We start from the raw sequence: 17590 nt of genomic DNA, 5'->3' as shown, positions 1-17590 counted from the left end.
AAATAATTGGGCAATGAATGGCTACCTTTGTTTTTATTGAAAATAGGTACCTACTAGCACAGCATTTTTATAAGATCTTTTAACTCAAACGATTGCTATTTAAAATAACATTTTAAATGTATAATTAAATTCACATAACAGCATAGAGCTTTTTAAAAAGAGATAATGTGCTGTTAACTGATTCTAAGAAGAATTATATGCTCAAACCTGTATTTTTAATAAAAAAAATACGTAGATATCAAAGTTATAATTCACAGGACTTTAAAGAGCAAAAGCTAACATGAACTTAACGCAAACGTTCAAGACTTCCGTTTGCCACTCAGGACTCTATAAGCTCTCAGCTTCAACCGCACGCTACTAGAGCTTCCATTTCAGATGCGGTCGAGTGTCGCTTCCGCTCTCCGCTGAGCTTTCACATAACTCTACATATTACTAGCCATAAAGTCTACTTTAATGTACTTCCATGGAACTCTACGGTCTTGATACAAAATTTAGAGATCTAGCGTCAAATTGATGTTCAAAAAATTTTAAGTTGGTATGGTATGGTATGGTATGGTATGGTATGGAATGGAATGGTATGGTATGGTATGGTATGGTATGGTATGGTATGGTATGGTATGGTATGGTATGGTATGGTATGGTATGGTATGGTATGGTATGGTATGGTATGGTATGGTGGTGAATTTTCGCAAAATTTTTGGAAATCTATGAATGCAGTTCTCTTTCTTTTCAAAAATTAAGGATAGTTTTCTTGGAGTAAATCATCTCTAACTACAGTATAAAAGCCCTTAATCACAAACGATGATTGTTTAAGTGAAACAGCAAATCGAATGCACAGCGTTGAATAGAACTCGGTGATTGGTTCGTGTGTCACTCTGTGCGTCCACGCGTACTGTGAGATCTCATAGTAATGTTTGTGAATACGGGCGTAAGAGTACTTTCCCTCCATTGTGACATTCCGAAATTCCTCCCTGTATAATGTTGGCTCAAAATAATACGTCCTAATATTATGAGAAATACTGATATAAGGCTAAATTAAATATGAGTCATCGTATCATGACATGACTGTAGGTACGTCCTATTTACAGTAATCAGACAATTAAGTAGGATTATATTCACAAATAACTTTTATTACTACCCATTACGAGTTTATACCTGAACTATATTTATAATTATTAAATGCCACAACTTAGCTTAATAATCGGAAACCAATTATAGCAAAACTATTTGTAAACTCAAATTATTACGTAAATTACTGTTACCGGCGTTATTATAGCCGAACGCTTGTTTTCAAGTTATTTTAGTGTGTAGGCAACAAGAAATTAAGTAAATTAGTACCAATTAATATAGTAAGTAATGTTTTAAAATACTTCAAAACAGGAAGAGGTTTCATCTAAATAACTCAAAGGTGACTGACTGACTGACTGACGTAGTGATCTATCAACGCACAACCCAAACCATTGGACGGATCGGGCTGAAATTTGGCATGCAGGTAGACATTATGACGTAGGCATCCGCTAAGAAAGGATTTTACGAAACTCTACCCCTAAGGAAGTAAAACAGGATCCACGCGTACGAAGTTGCGGGCGGCCGCTAGTTTAGTTATATTTCCTCTTTTAAAAGTGTTCATTCAAGCCTGGTACAGACTTTAAACAGGGCAATAATTTCGATGATTTCGAAAGGTTCACACATTTTATTAAATCTAATCAAAAAAATTATTCGTCCATCATTCATTCAAAATTCATATCGTACCGGTCATTAGCATTACTCAACGAAAATGTTACAATTGAAACCCAGCCTACTCGAGAAAATTTATATCGATGGCATTCGTAAAATGTAATCGATAAATGTGAAACATGTCTAGGGCCGTTATCCAGTCATATTGACGACCTCGTTGGCCCACCCCGATACGCCACAAAACCGCATTTTGGGCCAGAGCAGCCTATAAAGGCCAGGAATTAATTGAAAAGGTATTTAGAGATGCCAGACATGCCTATTAGTCGTTATTTAGGAGCAGGCTTAATTATAAATGATTTGTGTCTTAAAGGCAAAGGAAAAAACGCATTATTCCATGTCTGTCGCAATTAGATGAGAAAAGACGTCATCAATTTGAATATAGATGACCCACGCTGAACTGTCCCACCAAACTCAATGACAGGGGGGCGCTACCTGTTGAATATTTAAAAGTTAATTATTTCTGAACGTTATGTGTCTATGGCCAAAGTGTGGATTTTGGTGTTACTCTGTTGTCTATGAACGATAATAAAAAAAAGATGGCTGCGGTCAAAAGTATTGTTTCATTGTGCTCCTGAAAAAGTTCAAAACTCTAAGTAAATTACTCGTCCTTCGCTAGTAGAAATCCCAACACTACCATCGTTCAACTATATGGTTTCCAACATGGCAAAAATCGGAACCAGCAATCCGGTATTGACGGTGGCGCCCCACTGTCAATGTCATCGATAGGACAGTCAAGTATTTTGGAACTATAGAGAGATTACACAAAATACGAACATTTTCAGTTCGTTTCTTGGCTTTGAACTTCTACTTTTCTTTTTGCCAGTTCAATATTGTGCAGTTTAAATTTTCCTATGATAACCTTGGCGTTCTCTGATTAAATTTTATTGGCAGTCAAGCTGTTAACAATCATTGCATTAAACTTGCAAATATATGTTGTTTCTTCCGCATTCACGGCTCTTTCTAATGAGACATTTATAACCTAGAAGTTAGTCATCGGTGTTAAGATCCACAAACAGAAAACATTACAACTGCGTTGGAATAAAAACGATGGTTACTAAATTAGTTAGGCTGAGTTGCACCACCTGACTTTGACCGTAACTATAACGATAACCGATGTATTTTGTATGGTCTTGACAGTTTGTTTAAGTCAAAGTTTAGTTTACTGTCTTGGAAACTAAAAACGTCCTGCTCAAAACGTCTACGGTCTGGTGTCCACCAAAGCGTAGCGGAGAAGAGAGATGTGTCGGGCGGACTCATTTTTCTATAGATTTGACAGCGATAGTGGCGAGGTGCAAAACGGAGCTGTGCGGAGAGTAAAGGAGATGTAGAAATAATAAATTTTGGTTGGTTATTCAAAACATATCTCCGCTCCGCTGTCTTTGTGGAAATCGGGCCTAATTTTATTTTAAAGAGAAAGAGCCCTTAAAATAAATCAACAATACCCACTGCTCGAAAAATACAACGACAATTCCACAGAACACAGCGAAACAGCTAATCTCCCCACAATTTCTTTCGTATTCCGCCACGGTATTAAATTGATAAATTATTTCCAACATTTTATTCGATTTTACTACCCATAATATCTGGCCTAATTTATCTTCTGCCCTTCTACGAATGGTTTCCTTGGAATTGGCAACAATAAATCCCTTCCATTGAATTTCGATCAAGGGTAGATGACAAAAATGTGACACGAGGACATCTCGGATGTCATTGGGCCTTATTAAACTAGAAGTCTAGGGGAGACCGAAGAGAATGGTAACAGAGGAGTTTTTTTTTATAGAATTTTAAACTTTCGCGTTCCATTTCAACTTAAATAGTAAGAGACGGGTCTTAACGCAACGTTTATTAATGAGTTACATTATGTACTCACGGCTTGACGCTTCGGCTGCTATGCTGCAGCCGTGGTCACAAGCAGACAGGCCGCTCGCGGCGTTGAGTCTCGAGCTAACAACCAAGCGCTGTTGCGAGCTCGTTGATTTAAGAAGTTGCCAAAAATCGTCAATGTCGCAATTCTCCTCTGTCACAACTCTCCTCATTTTCCCCTATGCTAGTAATTCCGATTTTACGACGGTTTTGCTGAGAAATATTGAGAAAGTTGTCAAGATCTATTGTTAGAAAAATCTGATGATTTATTGTAGAGAAACTAATATATATTACTGATATTAATTCCAGGAAAACTATATTACTTGTTAGTATGTCATTGTAAGTTTCATATTTTAGCCTGAGCAGGGTATTTCTTATCACAGGCACATCTTGTTAATGTATCACAGATAAAGAAGTAATTATAAGGTAGTTAATTAGATTTTTAAAAAATCACACGCCATGTATGTACATACATAACTAGCGGCATAGCATACGCAACTAGCGGCCGCCTGCGACTTTGTACGCGTGGATCCCGTTTTACCCCCTTTCGTAAAATCCTTTCTTAGCGGATGCCTACGTCATAACATCTACCTGCATGCCAAAATTTCAGCCCGATCCGTCCAGTGGTTTGAGTCACCTTTGAGTTATAAAATATGTTTTTAGATATCCTAAACAATTAATACCATATATCTACACGTACTCTGATATAATCATAGTACCTACATTTAATGAAAATTTAGACCTCCTAAAACGCTTTTAAATGAGGCTACATTAAAAGCCCTTTTAGTGCCTGAAAACCTATTCCTCCTCACTCGAAATTAGGTCTAAAGTAATTCAAGGAAACCTATTATGTTTTGTCTCAATTGGTTTTAAGTCCTATGTGAAGGATTTAAAGTTCAAAATGCAATGAATAAAATCTCCATTTTGTGGCCCATAAGCTGAATACATAGTATAAATTGTGCCCTTCATTATAAAACAAAAACCTATTTGGTTACAACAAAAGCAGTTTTCAGCCGCTGGTAATCGTTAGAATACACAGGATGGAATGTAGACCCGGTTAAAAATGGTCGGATTATTTTAGATTGGAAAAGAATTATTATTTGTATGTTAGTAGAGATTATTTAACTATTTTTGCTATTTGAAACAAAACATGTTTTTTGACACGTTATCGTATTGTGGTTGTAAATTGATTTATTATTTTTTGAGGGCTGATTTTTCAATCGTCGGATAACTTTTAACTGAGGATTAAGTTTGGCACATTGACATTTTCAGTACGGGAAATATGTCAAAATGACAAGTTTATTCTTCAGTTAAAAGATATCTGATGATTGAAAAATCGTATAAAAACAATCAAGACTAAAAAAATTTTGTACTAAGTATTTTATTGTTTGTTGCTTTGTTTGATAATTTATTTTTCTTTATAAGGCTAACTTGCCACAACTGGTGGTAGTAAGTTCAAAATAAATATGCAAAGCTGAAAGAATAAACCCTGAAGCATATTGTACGTTCGCATAGTAAATAACCCAGCACATTGAAACATACATAAAGCATTGTAGCCTTTGTTTCATCCAGTTTATATTTTCTCACCGAAAAATACGACGAAAAAAACGCATCAAAACGTATCCTCGCCGGCCATCGCTTTTCATCTCGGAGGCCGTTCATTCAAACTCCATAAACCTCGAAATGCCGTTTTTACGCGGCGCCAATCCTAGAACAAAAACGCTCCTTCATACCCGCTCGGCTATTGCTCGTCAATTTTATATGGGACTTCTGATTTTATGTCGGAATCGGCTTCTGTTTACGCGGAGATAGTAGATGTGGTGTTTTCGCTTTTGACCTAATTGGGCGAAATAAATAATACCTACACAGTTTACTGATGAAACAAATCCAATCAATGTAAGTGACCGTTATAGTAAGGGAGAATGAAAAAAGTGAAAAATTGTGTTTTTTGTATGATCTGGCATATGAACGCGTTATTAATTTTATTATTCATATTATTTATCTCTTTGGGCGATTAGAAATGACAAGAAACTATAGGTAATGACGACGATGATGATGATGATCAAAGAAAAAGCATTGAAGAATTTAATTCTATATCTAATATCTATGTAAGTAGTCATCAAAGTACAATCTTTAGGCCGGAGTAATAGAGAGAAATTTCGCAGAGCTGATGGCCGTTGGCTCGGAAACGTGGCCCCTCACTATAGGCCTTATACAGAAGCTCAAAGTTGCGCAGCGTGCTATGGAGAGGGCTATGCTCGGTGTTTCTTTACGAGATCGAATCAGAAATGAGGAGATCCGTAAACGAACTAAAGTCACTGACATAGCCCGACGGATCAGCAAGCTGCAGTGGGCAGGGCACATAGTACGCAGAACTGACGGCCGATGGGGCAGCAAGGTTCTGGAATGGAGGCCACGTACCGGAAAACGCAGCGTGGGACGTCCACCCACAAGGTGGACCGACGACCCGATAAAGGTAGCGGGAAGGCGCTGGATGCAGGCCGCTACCAACCGTGCGATGTGGAAGTCATTGGGGGAGGCCTATGTTCAGCAGTGGACGTTCTGCGGCTGAAATGATGATGGCCGTTGGGGCAGAAAAGTTGTCGAGCGGCGACCACAAGCCGGAAGACGTAGTTAGCAGGCCTCCCACTAGGTGGGCTGACGATCTGGTGAAGGTCGCGGGAGGTGCCTGGATGCAGGGCGGTACAGGACCGGTCGTTGTGGAAATCCATGGGGGAACTCTTTGTCCAGCAGTGGACGTCATTTGGCTGAAACGAACGAACGAATAGAGGGGAATGTCTTTAGGCTGAGATAATTTAGGATTATGGTATACAGTGTCTTTTTAGCAATCTCTAATTAATAGAATCTGCTGGTAATAGAACCTGTTAAAAGACAATAAACTTGTTATCAACCGATAACAAAAGACAAATAATCCACTCAAATAACTCAACTCCAGGTATAACTGGAACTCGCTTTGCCCCGAAGTGTACCAAAGTCGAAAATAAAATTAAATAGGAGCCAATTCCCACTGTATTTGTGTTAAAGGGTGCCGATAAATCCTGAGCGGAATTGTCTTTGGTAGTTTGCTTAGTGATGCCCTCAATTTGGTTCGTGCTATCGATAAATAATGTTTTGAAACATTATTTTCAAAAAATATTTCTTCGGATAAACAATTTGATACTCCTGTGTTGGTTCCATGTAATGAAGAAGTAGAAGAATCCATACTTATGTGAATAATAAGTAATTATGATAGTAAAACTTTCTGACTAGGTATTTGAAGCTTGAATAATAATAATATATCCATGTTGTAACCGTTACTGATAAAAGTTACACGCTCGTTGAACAGAGTTTTATGGTGACGTTTAGTATGATATGGATATTTTAAAACAGTGTTCAACAAGCGTGTAACTTTTGTGAGGGGGTTATTTTGAATAAAACGTATCACAAATTATATCCTAAAACACATTGTAAATGTTTTTGTAATGAATTTATATTTGCTTGTTCCATATACATAATAACATCGTGATGGTCGATTTATCGATATTTTTTATTCACAGCACTATCGTATTCTGTTCCAATATCTGGGGGACGAGATAAACATAGTTTATAGAGCGAATTTCGTTTTTTTGTTATTCAATAGAAGAATAATTTATTCGATTCTACCTTATATTGTTAGTTTCGTAGAGTTAGGGTAACGGTAAATATGGTGTTTAAGAGAGGTCAGGATTTTATTTGTCCTAGATTTGTTTCAAATAAAAGGACTAGGCTATTTATTGTAACTGTTCCATATTGTGCTGGAGCCCTGAATACCTACTGGAAATTATTTTACTTTGTAAATAAAAATGTTTCGTGTATGCCCACTTCACTGTCCCTAGTCACTGGTGGATATCGCAACTTTTACTCCCAACATCCACTAAATAAATAAATAATGGGGTACAAATGGTAGAGAACATAGATAATAAAAGAAATGATGCTGATGATGGATGTATTCCACAAAAAATAACCTTGCCAGGTGCTTGCTCTATAATCTATAGAAGTCTATGGGGAATCATCATCAGCAGTAACGTCCTAAGGATGATGATGATGATTTTCTTCCACCACTTCTAAGCATCAGCCCATATGTTGTCCCGAAGTGACTGTATGGCAAGCTTTATTTTGCACGTGTATAAGCGCTCTGGAAATGGGCTAAGTACCTACTAAATAAACTATTTGATTTGATTTGATTAGATTACTCACTCTGCCACTACTAGGACGATATTGTGAATTGAAGAAACCGAAAAATACACATACTTTACAACAAAATCCTAGTAAAACAAAATACCCCATGCGTTCCAATCAACAATATACCAATTACTTATCGAGACCAACTTACCTAAATTAGGCGTTTCTCGGAATCATTAAATTAACCTTTTTTCCAGCCTTTTTTGTGGCTGTTTTTCTGGGAATGGAGAGAAATTCGTACAATAGCTGTGAATGTAACATTGGCCATTGTCACAAAATGGAAAAGTAAAAACGTAACGAAAGAGAACAGAGTTGACGAATGAAACGCTTATGAAATAAAAGTTTTCATTGAATATTTTTTTGTTAACTGCCGGTGTGACTTTTTCGTGCTGGTTTCGAATATAATGTAGTATTTGAAAGTTGATTTTTTGTATTTTTTTTAGAATCGTTATAACTTAAATTTATACCTAGTCGGTAAAAAAGCTGAATATTTTAAAAATAATAGTCAACATTTATTAAGTTTTCAATGTTGTAATGTAATGGTTGTTTATATTTATTTATCTCTGGCTAAAGTCTTTTAATGTTTGCATTAGCACATCTAGGCAAGTAGGTACACTTCCACTTAAACCAAACAAAAGTAGGTACCTACTAAATTCAAATAATTGGAATATTGTATGTAAGAAGAAAATTTATAAGTACGCATGGATCCCACTTTACCCCCTTAGGGGTGGAGTTTCGTAAAATCCCGTCTTAGTGAGCACCTACGTTCTAAAAACAACCCCCATTCAAAATTTGAGACTCCTAGCACGTGTAGTTTCTGAGATTTCATGATGAGTGAGTCAGTCAGTGTCTTTCGCTTTCATAAATAAATAGATAATGAAAATTAATAACCATTTTTTGTAAACGTAAACAAAATCGTATTTAAAGCATAATTCGAAACAAGGATGCAAATAACCCTTTTGGCGCAGTCGGGTAAAAACAAAACAAAAAAAAAAACAGGCGAAAAAGAACAGCTTAAATTCTTACCTACTGTATTTGCAAAAGTAATATTTAATAGCAACGGTTTGTTTTCCGAATTTCTGAAAACATTTCAAAAACATTAAAGCGCCTTATTCCTACTTACCTCACATTTATCCCGTGAAAAAGCCATTGTCAAAAACGCATTCGAATATGGACCTTATGGTTAAGAGTTTAAGTCGAATTTACCAACGGATGCGCGAGATTACCCTCCGCATTAGCGTTGGTTATCATTGTGGGAATCGAGAGATTCGATTTTATGCCTTCCTGCTCTCGTATGAAGGTGCAACGGGCGTGAATTGAGCTCCCTGTAAAAAAACTCCTTTATGTTATGTTTTGAGAGCCTAAATTCAGGTGGTACTGTATTTTTGTATTTGAGGACAATAGCGAAGATTTTTGCGAAATTCAGTTGGGGGCATCTTTGTGTATCTGAATGCTGAATCATTCGAGTCATAAAAAGTCATGAAGTCATTCATTTTTTGAAAAGAAAAAGTGTTTGAAAACATAAACAATTTTACAGTAGGTAGTAATCTATCGCCCGTACTCACAAACGCAGCAAAGTGAATCAGCAAATCAAACACACAGCGTTGAATCGAGCTCTGTGACTGGTTCGTTGGTCACCCTGTGCACACTGTAGGACCTCATAGTAAGGTTTGTGAATACGGTCGTATGTAACTAAGTGTGTAGTTTAGAGCAGTCGTTCGTTAAGTAAAAGCGCACTTGAGTCTGATCATCAATGTTTTCTAGAAAAAATACTAGTCATGAAAATTAATATAAACTTTGCAAGTTAGTAGTCTCAACACACACTGAAGCCATATTATAAGTTTTAAAAAGATATTTTCTTTATAACGATTTCTAAACGAATGAATCTTTATCCTTTAGTTTTCATATCATACATTTCATAAAAGCCGATACCTTTTTTAAGTAACAAAACCTAAATCAATAAAAATAATGCAATGTATACTAAAGATGCTTGACCCACAAACCCAACTGAAGTGCCCTGAAATTATTTATCATAAACCATTCCCTTCAATTTATCTGTAATAAAAGTTCACCAACACTTTTATTGCTGCCAAAAATCTCCCAACATAATCGACCATGTTCTGTCGGACACATTTATTTCCATAAATCAATTTTATGACCTCGCAGTTAATAATGATATACTGAGTTAAACCTCTTTGGAGCACTTCTATTGTTAAACTTCAACACTATGGATTTAGCGTAATAAAATTGAAAAATTTCCACTGAGAGAGGCTTAGCTTGAAAGAGGATGCTCTTAGTAAACCCACAAGGAGGTTAGGGGACAATAAAGTTCCCTTTAAATACTGTTTGCTTGAGAAATCCAAGGTTATATTATCTGTGGTTTGTGGCCAATGGCTGCGACTCGTGGCGGAAAAACTGACAGATGTCAACGTCAGACTGTTAACGCTAGAGTGAGTTTAGAATGAGTTGATTTATTATAAGTTGTTGCAATTCACGAATGCGATTAATCTTTACATGTGTGGTGGCTCGCTACTGTTCGTTTTTCAAAAGTTTTGACAGACATTACACCATCGTTATGTGCATGTACACGTACACACACAAGTAAAGCTCACTCGCCTTCGTGAGTTGCAAGAACTTTAACCCAAAGAAGTAAATTGCATAAAAAATACCGGCCGTTTGGTGTAGTGGTTCAGAACGGACTACTATGCCGAGAGGTCTCGGGTTCGATTCCCGGCCGGGCAGAAATTGAAATGATGAATTTTAATTTCTGTGACGGGTCTGGGTGTTTTCTATGTATAATATGTATGTATTTACAAAAAAAAAAGTATATAAGTATGTTTATCCCGTCGTCTAGTACCCATAGTACAAGCTTTGCTTAGTTTGGGGCTAGAGGCGCAGTGTAAAATGTCAAAAGATATTTATTTATTTATTATAAAAAATACTGTGTACGCTAAAGTATAAATGTAATAATAGAGGCGACGTCACAGCTAATACTAATGGAGAGCTCTGAGAATTTGGTAGCTTATTAAATTATTCAATGTTTATGATACAAAACATAACGTGATTCAGAGCTGTATAACACACACACATAGAAAAAGATTACACCGTTGCTTAATTCAATCCCGAAGATAAGACGTGAATGGGCGGAAAATGTCTTTCAGCACAATGTTTAATCCACTGTTTGTTGGAAAAGAAGCGCAATTATTAAACAAGGACAATCCTTTGATCTAAAGAGGATTGTAACTAAATAAAAGGTCGTTACACTCCAAAAGTTAAAGGAGCTTTTACTGTAACTAGCAATTTAATAAAGAGCCCGTTTGACCAATTAAGTTCAACGAAGAAAAAACATAATGAATACGTGACTTTATTTGGTAGTGATGTCACGTCGTCGATATCGATGTTGAATCGTATTATCGATAAAATGGTGAGCTAAAATGAAACGATCAAAAGAATGACATTTACAAAACTGATTAAATAATGTTTTTAATGACCACATTATTTAAAAATTGTAGGTAAAGTTTTAAAAAATAACCTGATTTAAAAACTAGCTACTTAACATAATTCAGAATGTATTTCATTTCACTAATGAATCATGTAGATACTGAAAATTTACTTTATCTCATAAAGAAGAAGAAGGAATAGTATCTACCTATCTACGAAAATTTACACCCGCCATGTTTCACTAAGCAACCATAATAAGTATGACACGTTTAGGATCTGACACAACCCACTAACTAAAGCAATAAATTTCGCCAAGCATAATAATATCTCCACTTATCAAATGCCCAGTATCACTTATCGCATGAGTACAGTCATGTATTCAGCAGCTTACGGGTCACGCAGGCTCAAACGGGCTCTCATTGTTAACTTTTAAATTAATTAAGCCTGAATTCCAGATAAAGTAATTACTTCGAAAGTCAACACCAGGGTCGTGGTTACGCTGACGGCTTTTATTTTAAGCTATTTTAATATTCATTATTAAAACTGAAACAGCCGCTGTAGCCATTTTACCTATATAGTTGAAGTTTGTTATTAAAACATTCAAATATTCGTTACCTTTGCTGATAATAGTTACTTACTATTCCTAGACAAGCCAAATTCCAACTTGAAGGATATAATCCGATAACAAATAATCAATATTCAACTATAAATGATGAGACTTGATAAACAGACAAGTGTATCTGTGACGTAATAAGCATGAAGAAGAGGGAAGAGCTTATAAAATAATTATAGCCCAATTAAATTGAACTAATTTGATAAATGGTTTCAAAACACAGATAATTTTATTGAACTCAAAATCTCTGTATAATTTACAGAATTCATGTACAAAACTGAACTTAGTTTTCTAATGCCCGTTTTCACGATTCCTAATTTTTAGTGACCCCTTTGAAAACAAAATTCCTGTTATGTGTCACCATAGGTGTCACTTAAAAAATAGGGATTGATGGTGAAGACGGGCATTAAGTAATATCTTTTTTCTGTCTTCTTTAATTGAACGATGCATGATATTTTTAGCAATCAAGCCACTTATTCTTTTAACACATCTGGGGGCACGGCAGTGCCCCCACCAAGTCGAGCACGGCCGTACCATCCTTTTCTCGAAGCAATTCAGGCCATTTTCGACCGCCTGTAACTTCGTTCTGGATAAAACTAGAAGGCTGAATTTTCATTAGCTATGCAGGCATTGTAAAGACACGGTATATTTCAAATTTCATTCAATTTGAACCAGTAGTTTAAGAATTATAACGGGTCAAAGTTACTTAATTTTGTCACTCACTGACTCACTGACTGACTCACTGACTGACTCACCGATCATCAAAACTCTAAGGCACTTCTAGCAGACCTAGAAGCTTCAAATTTGGAATATAAGTAGTGTTTGGTGTATGAATCAAGGAAAAACTAAAATATTTGGGGGCACGGTAGTGCAACCGCCAAGTCGAGTAAAATTTTTCATTTTCGGTCCAGTTTTCTAGATACATAACTGCTGTCTACAAAATACAAAAAGAAATGAGATTTGGGGGCACGGTAGTGCAACCGCCAAGTCGAGTAAAATTTTTCAATTTCGGTCCAGTTTTCTAGATACATAACTGCTGTCTACAAAATACAAAAAGAAATGAGATCCCATCAAAAACAATACTTGTCAAAAAAACCAAGTCTCGCAACTCAGTTGTTCTACGGTAAAAAGTTGTGAGATCCATGTAATACCAAGTCCAGGCCAGGAAATCTTTAACGTTTTACATAAATATATTGACTTGGCCATCGCATGAAAACACGTGTAAATTAAATTATTTAGTGCGATGGCCAAGTCAATAATTTATGTAAAACGTTAAAGATTTCCTGGCCTGGACTTGGTATTACATGGATCTCACAACTTTTTACCGTAGAACAACTGAGTTGCGAGACTTGGTTTTTTTGACAAGTATTGTTTTTGATGGGTAGAATTTACCTGACAAAGCAAACATCGATGACCATCGATCATCACTATTCCGGAAATTTTCCAATGCCGAAAAATTTCAATGGCGGTTTTGGACAAAGAATATTGAGCAACAAAATGTCACGGCGTATAAGGGAGCACTGACGAAACTGAAAGACGGGGCAATGGGGGGAAATAAGAAATAATCAGTGGAAAGCATTATGAATGGAAAACATGTTTCCAAAATGCTCAGGAAGCGTTTTGTTTTAAGTGCTTGTTATAAGGATATTTTAAGACTGAAGACGAGAAAATGAGAGATGAAATAATGTTTGGTAGAATTTTAGCTTCAGCTTTATTTGTAAAGTGAGGTACCTACTAATAATCTATATATATAAAAGAAAGTCGTGTTAGTTACTCCACTTATAACTCAAGAACGGCTGAACCGATTTAGCTATAAATTGTCAGGGAGGTAGTTTAGAGCCAGGAGAAGGACATAGGATACTTTTTATCCCGTTCGAAATAAAAAAAAGTCTGCTTATTTATTGCCATTTAAGGCGGAACAAAGTTCGCCGGGTCAGCTAGTTATGAAAAAAACTAGGTTTTGCATTGTCTGTCACAGAAAAACTTTACGGCGGGAGTCCCTGTTTTAAAAAAATATATAAAAGCTATTCTATGTCTTTTCACGGGACTTAAACTGTTTCTATACCTCGTCTGCCTAAATCTGTTCATTGGTTTATGCGTGAAAGCGTAACAAACAGATAGAGTTATTTTCGTTTTTACAATAATAAGCTTTTAGAACTTGGAGGGATTATATTGTTGGGCTCTTTCTAATGATTGTGTTTCTAACTTATATTGGAAGCTTTGTGACATTTAAGTTTCATTCTCTCTTGATTAGTAATCAAGTAAATCTTATGTTGAAATTTGGTTTTCACTTGTAGCTACTCGCGCTTTACATTATTTGAATTTCATTATCTTAATCTTTCGTGCACGCTTGAAAAATTTAATATTTTCTCATACAAAAAGCACTCTTCCATCATGAAAGTAATAATGCATACCTAAACAAAGAAATTGACTTCTCATATGACACGTTAAACCTGACGAAGTAGGGAAATATTGGTGTTGTCGCCAACAAAAAAGCGGAAAATTCCCCAAAAATATACGCAACGCAATAAAATTTTGCCGTACAAATAGGGCGCTGGAAAAAATTACAATATAAACCTTATTATTGAAGGCAAAGAGGCTGTTTGGTTTAAATAAGAAGGGCGAAGTAAAGACGAGGCATATTAAATTCTTCAATACGGGAAACACACGTCGGGTGAGTTCATATACTGCGGTCGAAGAACGAAGATATACGAGTAGGTACGTAGGTATAGTATGTTCTCTTTGATCAAGTATTTGTCATGTATTAAATTCCATATTTATGAACATTGGGGCGTTCAGAGGTCGGTAATCAATAGTATTTTAGATGTGACATCATAAGTATATTTTTATTGAACTGCCTCATAGTTTGACTTTCAGAATGCTTTACTTACTCGAGTCTCAAGGTCATCCAGATTATAATATTTACTTTATTACAATATTTACGCCCGCCTTCACAAACGATGCTTGCTTAAGTGAAGCAAAAAATTGTAGGCACAGCGTTAAATAGAGCTCTGTGATTGGTTCGTGTGTCACCTTGTGCGTCCACACGCACTGTGAAACCTCACAGTGATGTTTGTGAATACGGGCGTTAATTTCCTATCTATAAATCTGTCATATTAATATGTCATATGTCATTGAAAATTCCTTTATTGTATACTTGTGTTCCTAATTTATATGCGTTATTTCCAAGAGACATAATACAAGTGCTACTCGGTACTCTTTAAAGTAATTGGCAGTCCCTCACAACACGTTTAATGTACAGACAGCACATCAGACTACCCATTTTTGTTGCAAATTCGCATCTATTACGACTGCATAAGACCCCACAGTGTTTACCTTGATGTGCCGTCGTCTGTACGTATTGTTATACGCTGTTACTTTTCCCTGTAAAAGTCGCAAATTAGGTAAACGGTGCCAACAAAGAGACACTCGTGCATACAAAATGTTGACACACATCACCCGCTCAGCGCTCCGTAAAATGTAAATTCAAGCCGAAAGGACCATTACATCAACCAAATTACCTAATCGCGGTTGGATTATTGAATCTGACACTTCCGTAAGCCCACCATCTGCCTCCAAGGGTTCGTAATTGAATTTAAAAACCTCAGCCCCTAATATAATAAAACTAATATGCTGTAAGTTAAGCCACTGGCGAAGGTTCACCCGAGGGAAATAGGTCTTCAAATCGCTCGGAGCGACATCTCGACCTACGAAATCGAGCGCGTAATGAGTAAGCTATTATAACCCTTTTCACTATTGGCTGAAGGGCGTTAGTTACATGTACAGCTCAGGTCATTGGCTTGATGTATGGGACACATGTACGGGTGAAGGTTTTAGGTGATTGGGTTTAAGGGTATTTGCATACGGATCATCTTACGTGAGGTTTATCGTTTGTAGGGTGTATTTTGCTTAAAAGCGCGTGTTTACAATAAATATTATAACACAGGTTACATAAGTTGGGTTCTTAAAGTGAGCCTTAAGCTGTAACCACCAGATACACAACCAAGATTTTAGTGTGTAAGACGTAGGCATGTACATGGTTGAATTTTTATCATCCCTGGACATCATCTTCTTGTCGTGTCAACAACAAACCTACACAGTGTCAGCCCAAAACTCTACTACAAGACTGGCGTTGTTAGTAGCATTGATCAAATCTTCCTGCGCGCAGTTGAACTTTGACTTATCTAATTAATGTTATTCGTCATGTTTCTTACTGTAGAGCTATAACTATAATAGCAGATACACTTTAATAGCAGGAATAAACCGATATTTGAGGCACTGTGAGCGCCCTTGGATTTACAGCCAAATTCACAATCGTCAGCCACAAAACGTTCGTGCAAGGGTTACAGAACTTACAGACAGTTACATAATTGAGCACTACGTTCTCGCCTCCCTGCAAACGCAACGCGATCTGTGCACAACGTACTTGCTACGATTTTTGGTAACAGTAGCGCAAAACGGTTACATAATTCAGAGCCTGCTTTGTCTGCTCACTGTGAACGTTATGGTGCGTCCAGACTGGGCAAATTTGCTCGCGCGGTACGCTGGTCATCCTGCTCACTCTGCTCTTGAGTGAGCAGGATGTTGAGTTTGCCGCGCGAGCAAATTCGCCCAGTCTGTACGCACCATTACGGCCTATGGTTTTTGGTTACAGTGTAACAGACGCCCGAGGTACGCGCCCGGAAGGCTTAGTGTGACTTTACGTCACTAGTGAGCGCGTTAAAAATATATTGAAGATTTTAGTTCTTTAAAGTTTCCGCTAGGGGCGCTCCGTCATACATTTAATGTCCCTTTATTACACAGTCGACATCGTTTGACGTAAACTCACACTACGCTCCCAGAACACTACATTTTTGACGCCCTGTAAGGACTTGTTTCCCACGGATACATCCCCTTTTTTGCAGAAACCCATTTATTCTTATAGGTGTGTATTTTACACGAACTCCCTGTTTGCAGCGTCGTGCAAAAAACCACACACTTGTGTGTTCCAGTGTTGCTAGATTCAGTAATTGAGATTCTGTATTGCCGTGCAAATGTACCCTAAAATGTATATGCAACGAATCATAATCAAGCGCTGCATAGGGGACGCCTTTTTACTAGTCCCTAACGTGCTAGTAACGGTTACAGCTAAGAGTTAACTAAAAAAAATATATGGAAAATGCCTCACAAGAATCTTGTCTTAAAATATTATTTAGCCTTTTTCATGTTTGAGGTACAGCCGAATTTTACACCTAGCTAACAATGAATACAATACTTATCTAAACAAAAACAAAAAATAATTCTCAACTTGGAAAATATTTTTACAGCGCGCCTTTAATTTCAGTGATGGATGCCCTTAGCACTGAGACAGATTAAAGTGACTATATTTTTTCTCCAGGGCACAATGTAATTCAGTCATCCATCAAAAATGATTCAAGAGGAGTTAACAGACGCTCGCGCCTACACAATTCGTACGCCTTGATGGCATAAAACCTAACCTAACCTAAACCAGTTATACCACTTCCATCGCTCGTTACGAGAAAACTCAATTCGCAATCAAGCAACAAAACTAGCGATGTATGCCGAGGTTAACAATCTAACACGGACTGGCGATTCCCCGGGTACACGCTGACAGACATTTAGCAAGCGCCCGATTTGGTATTTTTCGCAGCGAAGATTTCTATCTTCACAAGAGCTGTGACGTAATAGGGTTTTTGTTGAGCAAAAAAATTGACG

General features: G+C 36.9%; 1 protein-coding gene across 3 annotated transcripts in view; it reads right to left on the bottom strand.

The window, feature by feature from the left end:
• Positions 1–17590, bottom strand: part of LOC114354322 (zwei Ig domain protein zig-8-like) — a 173757-nt gene that overhangs the window by 133068 nt on the left and 23099 nt on the right. The window lies entirely within an intron of this gene.

This window comes from Ostrinia furnacalis, unplaced genomic scaffold, assembly GCF_004193835.3.
Source record: "Ostrinia furnacalis isolate ACB-3 unplaced genomic scaffold, ASM419383v2 OfSCF2039, whole genome shotgun sequence".
Lineage (NCBI taxonomy): Eukaryota > Metazoa > Arthropoda > Insecta > Lepidoptera > Crambidae > Ostrinia > Ostrinia furnacalis.
This window is presented reverse-complemented; position numbering and strand designations above follow the sequence as displayed.